Raw genomic sequence first — 8,997 nt, 5'->3', positions numbered from 1 at the left:
AGTGAGTGGCTGCAGGAACAGAATGTTAACTTGGGCTAATGTATACATGAAAAGCAATTTACAAAGTGTACATTTCTATCATGCTCTGTATAGATGTTTTCTAAAGAAACTTATTTAGATGAGAAGCCTAAGAAACCCCAGGCATTGGGCCTAATCTTATGTTTTCCAGTCTGTTTACACTTAATGTTTATAGGGGTGGGACTGTGGGGAGATTGAAATAGGGGCAGTATAAAGAATTCCTCCCTTCTATTCTCAGCCAGGAGACACAGGAAACAGTAGAAGGAACAATGGAGAGGCCCCTTTATTCCATATTGATGAGATCAGCACCGATTTTGATAACTGAATAGGACTTTTGTGGGCCTAATACTTAAAAAAAAAAAACTATTCTAAGTTTGAAGCCAGATCAGTCAGCATTATTTGGGCCTGAAGTTAGTACACTGAATTTCATCCCTTAATGTTCTCTCCAACATCAATTTTTAGAAAAAAATCTTTCCCCCTCTTACAAAAATCTATAGTGGCCAGTGTGGTTAGACACCACTGATTAGAAATACCGTTCTTCACCAATCCAGAAAAGAGGATGGTGACCTATTTATTTTTAAAGATCATTTGACATGCCTTTGAAAAATAAGTCAATCTCAGAAAAAGAAAACAGGTATTTAGCCAGAAATGTTTTCTGAATTTCTGCTAGGAGACATGCTATTCTCAAGGATGAAGAAACTGTCTTTCTAGAGCCATTCTTCGCTCCTGTTTTATTTCCCCTCTGAAATCACTAGCCGATGTTTCTGACATCACTGGGTTGCTGTGGAAATCTTTATTTCACAGAGGATTTCGAGCTCCAGTGGGGAATTTACAAGTGGAAGTGTGAACTCTTGGAAAAACACAATTGGTTTGAATAAAAATAGGCAGCATTTGGGAACGGGATTCAGAAAGAAAACAATATAAACTGCCTATACGAGGTTGTTTCAAGTCTTCCTGCAAAGATTCAAATACTTCTAAGAGCATCTTACATAGATATGCTGGTTTTTATTTGAGTTTTACTTTCTATAAATATCTATATAAAGAGTAAGGAGAAGCAGGTAAAGAATGTCTTTTTGCAGGAAAAAAAAAAAAAAAAAACAACCTTCAGCCACCCAATTATTAAAACTGAAAGATTTGGTTCTAAAATACCATCTTGTGGGGAGAGAGAGAGACGACATTATATCCGTTTACATTTTTATATCATATAATGGACTTCGGAGAATAGCTCCCTTTAAATAATTGTGACTCAAGGGGCCTGAGTTTTAGTGCAGAAGGTACAAAATCCTTTTTCGTTTTAAACTGTTAAATCAACAGAACGCCAAACTAGAGCCTTTCTTCCTGCTGGGGCAGTATTGTCCCCTAAATCCACTTTCCAGTCCTCTCAGCCTAGCCTAGTTTGATGTAGCATTGACTTAGCTTAACTACAGCAACCGGCAAAAGGAAGTGGGTTTGCATTTGGGATGGGAGGAGGCAGGCACTGGTGTATCTGTGCCTGCGTGGACACGCGCGCGGGGGGCTGGAGGCACAGCGAAAGAAAAGCGAGACACAGCAACTATGTGGAAATGATTTTCCCGTGGCTGGAAGAGGGGGTCTCTGCATGGAAAAAGCGATTTTAGGAATTCAAAAAAAAAAATCTTCAAATAGGGTGGAAGGAAGGCTTGCCAGGAGGGTGCGGGACGTAGCGGTCGGGGGAAGCTGTTTTTCCTAGAGCGTCTTTCTCTCCGCTTCCCGGGCTCAGGGACCCATCCACCCACCTGCCCGCGGCCTCACCCGCGCCCCCTGCCGTCCCGGGGCGCGCACGGCCTGGCGGGGATGGCAAGGAGGTCGGAGGAGGCGGCGGGCCGGCCCCGGGCTGCGAAGGTCTGGTGGCGCGGGCTGATTTAGTGGCCGGGGCTGTAGTACAGGCTGTCCCCGGCAGCCGGCGGAGTCAGCGCGCCCACGTGACGGCCCCGGCTCTCCGGTGAGCTCCCCAAACAGACGCACACCCAGCCACACGCGCGCGCTCGTGCGCGCGCGCACACACACACACACACACACAACACACACATACACACACACACACGCACGCACCCCCGCGCGCACACGCCCGCCCGCCCGCTCGCGCTGCCTCTGCGCCTCCATCCCGGCTCGCTCATTATCTCGCCCTCTCTCTTCCCCTGCGGTCTCTAGCTCTGCGCGCACACACCACACACACGCACACGCACACACACGCGCGCACACACGCAGCCGGCACAGGCGGCGGCGGCGGCTGCCCAAGTCAGGACGAACCTCTCTAGGTTCCGTCTTGAGAAGGCGGCAGCGGCGGCGGCGGCGGCGGCAGCAGCCCGAGCATCCCTCCTCTCCCGGAGAGGGAGCACCGCCGAGAGTTTCCGTTCCCTTTGCCATTCCCTTCCCCCTCCTTTTCTTTATTTTCGAGAGAATTTCTTTTTGGCTTATTGGTTTAATTTGATTTTGAAAATTTTGGGTTGCTTTTGTGTGTGTGTGTGCTTTTTTTTCTTTCCTCATTTTATTTGCATCCAGAGCATGGCGGGCTGCGGGCTGTCGGAAGACACCCTCTTCTCTTCCTTCTTTTACAACTACGGCTCCTCCTGGGAAACCCCTTCCAACCAGGTAAGGGGTGGCTCGGTGCCGGGCGGCGTCGCGCCCCTTGCCCCCTGCCGCGCGCTCACTTGGCACTCGGTGGGGAGGCAGAGGCTCGGGAGGGGGTGGGGAGGATGGGGGGCCAAGTGGGTCGCACTGTCTGGGTCAGCGCCAACCGGCGAGAGGAGGTACCCCCCTTCCCCCATCGCTAGCTTTCCAGTCTCCAGGGTCTGTCGCGTTCCTCCCGTGCCCAATCTGCCATCGACACCTTCCCCCACCACCTCTCAGCCCAGCGGGAACCCGAGAAAGAGGCAGGAACCGGCGCGTTACCCCGAACAACTCCAGGCAGAACCAGGGAACTCGAGCGCAACCTTCCCCAAGTCGCCGCGGGCGCCGCGCCCCTGTGCGCCCGGCGCCTGCCCGCCTTCCAGTTGTGCCGAGGGGCTGCAGAGCCGCGAGCCCCCCGCGACGTGCTGTCCCCCCTCCACTCCCCTCGGGGCCCGAGCTGCCTCTTTCCCTAAAATGGCTGCAATCTCAAGTAGAGGCGTCCCCTGACCCGCGGAGGTGGCGGGGGGAGGGGGGCGGGTGTAGAGTGGAGGCTCCGCTTCTTCTGACCCCGCGCCTCCCCCGGGGCGCACAGGCACCCCACAAACACACACACTTAACTTTGATGACTGTGCAATGCAGTCCGGCTGCATCGTGCTCTAGACGCTCCCCGCCGCCGGCCTGTAGGTGTGCGTGTCGGTGTGACTCGTGGGGCCCAGGGAAGCTCCGGGTAGACGCCGGAAGGGGGGCGTGGAAGGAGATGGGTGTCAGCGGGCCACTGGTAACCTGGAGAGACAGGCATGCGCTCAGGGTCTAGGGGTGAAAAAGCTATTCTGGGAGCTGGAGCGAGAAACAGAGGAAAAATGCCTTTTAATTAAATAACTGTTGTAGTCTGCTGCCCCCACCGCTTGTTTGGTGAAAGTCTACAGGCATCTGTCATCTCCAAACTACACGGGGAAGTAGAGCTGGGGTCGAGGGAGGGGAAGCATGTGTGTGCGTGTGTCTGTGTGTGTGCGCACGCCGGTGTATGTCTGTGTGTGTGCGCGCGCTCGCGTATCTGGGCTGGGGAAAGTTGGGGCCAGAGGCGCGGTGGAGGAGCAATGGTGAAAGGCATTAGCAACTCGGTGGGCGGTCCAGGGCGCCGGGGATTCCCGGGCCCCACGGAGCGCGCGCCGCGGGGGGAGCTGGCCCGTTAGGAGTCGGGGGTGTCGAGGAAAAGAGCTCGGTTCCCCGGCGCCTTTCCTCCGGTGCCCGCCGGCCAGCCTCGGCCGCTTGCGGGGCTGCCCGCCGCGCTCGCCGGCGCTGGCACGCTCCCTCCCGGGCCCGGGGCGCAGCGCGTTCCTGCGAGCTCCAGGCAGAGAAGCCAAACCCCGAAAGCAAATAACCGAAAAATGTGCTCCGCCGCCCCCGCATCACCCCAAGTTTCTAAGAAACAAATCGCCAAACTACTAGCTGCCAGGTGAAGACCTCTCTCTCCCGCGTGGGCTCTCCAGAAAGCGCCGCGGCCATCCGAGTGAATAATACATAAGGGCTGCCGGGGAGCCTTGGAGAGGCTCCCGCCGCCGCGGCAGCAGCAGTGGGAGGCGGCGGCGAGCTCCGGCCAGACCGCCGGGCCGCCGCCGCGGGTGGGGGCGTCTGGACCGCCCCCGGGAAGTACGCTGGGCTTTCGCGCGGGGCGGGAGGGCAGCTCAGGCGCGCGGAGTGAGGGTTCGCGGCGAGGCAGCGGGGAGACACGAGGCCTCGCTGCGAGTAGAAACTTGCTGGAGCTGCCGAGGTTGTCGGGCTGGCGCTGGAGTTGGGGGCCTGGAGAAGCACGATCGGGGCCCGGAGGGTGCCCGGCTGCCCATGGCCAGCGCCGGTGGCTTTCTTCAGGCTATCCCGCCCCTCCTGGCGGGCCCTGGGTGCTCTCCACGCCTCCCCGCTCCCGCCCGGGATTGGCAAGAGCCAGAGACCCCTCCGGATCCGCAAACTCCTGCTCTCCAGGAGCAGGCGTCCGCGTGCCTGCGTGTGTGTGTGTGTGTGTGTGTGTGTGTGTGTGTGTGTGTGGCTGTCGATGAGTCAGAAACCAAGCCCAGCTCGCCTTTGAGGACAGAGGCGAGTACGAAAGGCTTGAACCACACACCGGGCACAAGCTCGGCGGGCATTCGGCGTCTTCGGCCGCGCCGCGCCCCCCACTCCTGAAGTCAGATGCGTTAGGATAAGTTTCCAGGCGCGTGCCTTCGACCTGCACCCCGGGGCCGTGAAACTCAGACACTTTGTATTCCTCCAAAGAAAGAGAGGAAGGAGACTTGGGGCCAAGGAAGCAGTGATACAGCTTTGCAGAGATGGGAGGTTTCGCAGCATCTTTAATGAGATAGAAACAAGTCGTTTGAGAACGTTTAAAAGCAAAGGGCTGCGGCTGGATTTGGTAAGACAGGCAATCACGTGCAAACTCCTTGGAAACCAGAGGAGGTGGGAGAGAGGGACAGGGTGGGGATAGATTCGGAGTAAAGGAAAGAGAGAACCATTTGGGGAGGGGGGTGTTTTAAAAAGAGGAAAACTGCCGGCTTCTTCGGGTAAAGTTAGTTTAACTTGAGGTGGAAAAGCGTTTCCCCAAGAGGCAACATCTTTCTTCTAGAAGGGGAGACTCACGTTGCTAATAAAATCGAAAGAATTTCTGATAAAGCAGCTGGCTCTGTTCTGTGGAGAATGATTGGTTCTCGGGCTGGTATTGGGTACTGTGCTACTCCTAGTGCAGTGAAATTGTATGGTGGGGAAAGGAGATTATCTGAAGTATTGATTCCTTCTTCCAGTGGTGCGGTATGAACTTTAAGATAAAGTACAGAAACAAATGAGAGATGTACATCATTAGGGGAAGGTGCGTCAGATGCTACCGAAGCGTTAATCTCTGGTGGTAAATGCAGCCGGGGCAGTGAATCTTAGCAGGATTTGCGGTTTCCAGCACTGCCACAATCTCCATTTTCAGGAATGAAGAATACATGTGCATAAGGGGCCTTACTGATCTCCAGTTTGCATTTTCAGCATTTGAGCATGGGCACATGATTGAGAAAACTGCTCCTAACAGTTCCTAAGAAGAAAAAGGATACAACAAAGGCGATACTTTAAATCTCATCTTGGACTCCGGCAGAGGTGCCATAGGAAGGCCCGGGCCAAATTTGCAAGGAGTGAGACTTTTTCATAATTTTACCCAGATTCCTGCCAAAATGCGTACATATCCTCCGTTTCCTAAAAATAGCAATGTTCTTCAAATACAATTTGTTTACTCTACCTCAATTAAAAATAAAATCATTTTCCTAGTGTTATAAAGTGCTTATGAAGGTAAGGGTTGACCGTACTAAAAAAAAAAAAAATCAAGCTTTTTACTTCTAGATCAATATGATGTGCTCTCAACATCTAATACCATGTAAAAGGAGCCTTTTTGCAACATCAATAGCAGGCAGGCATGTCTCCCTAAGAAGCTCTTTTCCTGGAATCACAAGGCATTTTCATTACTTTCATTTTCACAAGAAACATGATTATGACACCTCTTGTTATAAACAAACAAGTAAAAAAAAATAATGAAGATGGAGGTTCTTGATATATAGACCTAGAAGCTTAGAAACGAGAGCATTTATTCATTACTGAAAAACAAAAACACAAACAACAAAAATCCAACCACAAATCATCACTGACCAGGTTTTTACTTATTCTGTGACATTTTATTCTTAAGCTGGGGAGGGAGGGGTGGTTCTTTTGGAGACAGCCCAATGTGTATTAGAGCCGAAACTACATCTGTTACCATTTAAAAACTGGGAAATTCCATTCTATATCTGAGAGGACCATGTTGCAGATATTTTGCACCCACTTGCCAATGTGCAAAACATACCATAGCAAGTGTGTGTGTGTGTGTGTGTGTGTGTGTGCGCGCGCGCGCGCGCGCGGCGGGGTAGGGGGAGGAAGGAGGAGCATCTGCCTAGGTGGAATTCATTTCTTCAATTAGAATGAAACCCCCAATTAAAGTGTATATGTAAAATGTCTCTGATTTGGCTCAGTGCAGCAGACAGCAGACCATTCTTTAATTTACAGTTTCACGCCTATGGATGGCAGTAGTGCAAGCTTCCAAAACTGAGCTATATCTTTTGATGTTGGGCTTTTCAACCTGTGATTCTCTCCTGTAGTTGTTTCGGTTTTCTGTCTTTATCAGAAAGCTGACTGTGGAGTGGTCATTACTGCTTGCAGTTCGGACCCAGGTCACCTTATTAGTTATCACTATGTAAGCCCAAATCGAAGCAGGCCAGGTCTGTATGATATTAAATCAATCAATTCAAAGTGAAAAATGGAGCCAATTAGCTGACCGCTTGGGTGTCCATGAGGCCAGACACCTGATTTTACTCACCTGATTGACCAGCTTTTTGGTGACTGGGTAGTTTAATCTGAGGTTATGTAAAAGACATCCCCAGGAGGCTCGACCATGCTTTTTAAACTTTTCTTTCTCTGCCCCCCGTCCCCACCACTTCGTCAAATTTTCCAGACTAGAAATATAAAATGGCATCCTCATAAAGGCATTATCTTCTCAGAGTAGGCAGTGACAGTTTTGAATTAGCCAGTACCCATAATTCTGTATACTCACTGTATCTTCTCCAGCAAGGTAGATGTTTCAGTGCAGAATCATTAATGGATGTGGGTAAGCTGTCGAAAGCTTGTGCTGACTGCCCATTTTTTTTTTTTTTGGCTTGGCATTACCTCCATGAATATGGATAGCCAAAGCAGAAAGCAGCCCACTGAGGAACACTTTTTTTCTATTCAGTCCAAGTACCATAAAGAATTCAGTATTTTTTTTCTGGACATTTCATAATTCTTAAAGTGGTGACAATGTTGGCATCCCTGGAGATGAGCCAAGACTTGGGAATGTCCTCCATTTACAAAGTTGTTAGACAGCCAGTACCTCAAAGTTCAAAAAATATCAGCTGGGCTTCTATACCTTTCCAACATTTTTATTTCCCTGAAGATGTAGTATGAACTGCAAAAGAGTGTTAAGCATGCCTACCTTCTTAACCTTAAATAAATTTTAGAAATTCACCTGTAAATTCAGCTCACAGAACTCCAGTTTTTATGTAACTCCAATTTTTCTGACTTTGAGTTTCTACTAGATATATAGGAGAGGAAAAGAGTTTGTTGTGGGTCTTCCAGTACGACTGGCTTACTTAATGCATCAGCTTGAAAATGTCATTTGCTTTTCCTTCCTTCCCTTCCTTCCTTCCTTCCCTCCCTTTTTCCTTCCTTCCTTCCTTCCCTCCTTCCCTCCCTTTTTCCTTCCTTCCTTCCTTCCTTTTCCTGGTGTGCAGTGATGCGATCTCAGCTCATTGCAACCACCACCTCCCGGTTGCAAGCGATTCTCCCATCTCAGCCTCCTGAGTAGCTGAGACTGCAGGCACACACCACCACACCTGGCTAATTTTTGTACTTTTAGTGGAGATGGGTTTCACCAAGTTGGCCAGGCTGGTCTTGAACTCCTGATCTCAAGTGATCAGACTGCCTTGGCCTCCCAAAGTGCTGTTGTTTGCTTTTCTTTGTAATTTATGTAAACCTTAAACTTGGCAATTGAAGGGCAGCAACAATAACTACCATCAACTGTTGTTCCATATGCTTTGTAAGAATTTAATTCATTTAATCTCTGTAACAACATATGAAGTAGATACTTTTATTATGATTCCCATTTGATAGATGAGGAAAGCAAAGTCCTTGTCTAAGGTCTCAGTTCTAGTTAGGGAAAGCTAGACTCCACCACGCCGACTCGTGCCAGCTTCCTCTTCTCGCCATTGTACTCACTTTCTGCTCCAACGTAGAAGAAATTGTGTGGCCACATGTACATTTCTTGCAAGTTTGGCAATGGTGGCATTTATTTGCCAGCTTTGTGAGATAGTGAATATCTCCTTTGTTTGCCTAAGTTTACCTACTTTCTTTTATATAACCAGATAGAATTCTTTTTGATCAACGAGGTGAATTTGTCTCTTATGGTGGAATCAGCCATAATGACCTGATGCTTTTTGGACTAGATCTTTGCATTTACCATTCTTTTTTTTTTTTTTTTAAGTTGTACTTTGGGTTCTGGGGTACATGTGCAGATCATGCAGGATTGTTGCATAGGTGCATACATGGCAAGGTGGTTTGCTGCCTCCATCTCTCCCCCACCTCACCTGTAGCTGGCATTTCGCCCCATCTTATCCCTCCCCAACCTCCTCACCCCCTGCTATCCCTCCCCTAGCCCCACCACCCCAAGTTTACCATTGTTTTTGGTTTGAATGGTTGATCTACCCTGAGAGATACATAGGATCTTCTAAAATAGAATAAATATGATTTAGTGGGGTGCTCATT

General features: G+C 49.9%; 1 protein-coding gene across 2 annotated transcripts in view; it reads left to right on the top strand.

Annotated features, from left to right (window-relative positions):
- Positions 1–2,039: 2,039 nt before the first annotated feature.
- Positions 2,040–8,997, top strand: part of PPARGC1A (PPARG coactivator 1 alpha) — a 698,725-nt gene continuing 691,767 nt past the window's right edge. Inside the window, exon 1 of one of the 2 annotated variants that reach the window (XM_074395957.1) lies at positions 2,040–2,628. The gene's annotated coding sequence lies outside the window, so the exon portion shown is untranslated. The remainder of the gene's footprint in view (positions 2,629–8,997) is intronic. The other variant, XM_039468365.2, reaches the window with a different exon arrangement.

The sequence above is a fragment of the Saimiri boliviensis genome, chromosome 3, assembly GCF_048565385.1.
Source record: "Saimiri boliviensis isolate mSaiBol1 chromosome 3, mSaiBol1.pri, whole genome shotgun sequence".
NCBI classification, from domain to species: Eukaryota; Metazoa; Chordata; class Mammalia; order Primates; family Cebidae; genus Saimiri; species Saimiri boliviensis.
The sequence above is the reverse complement of the archived record's forward strand: the minus strand, read 5'-3'. Positions and strand labels throughout refer to the sequence as shown.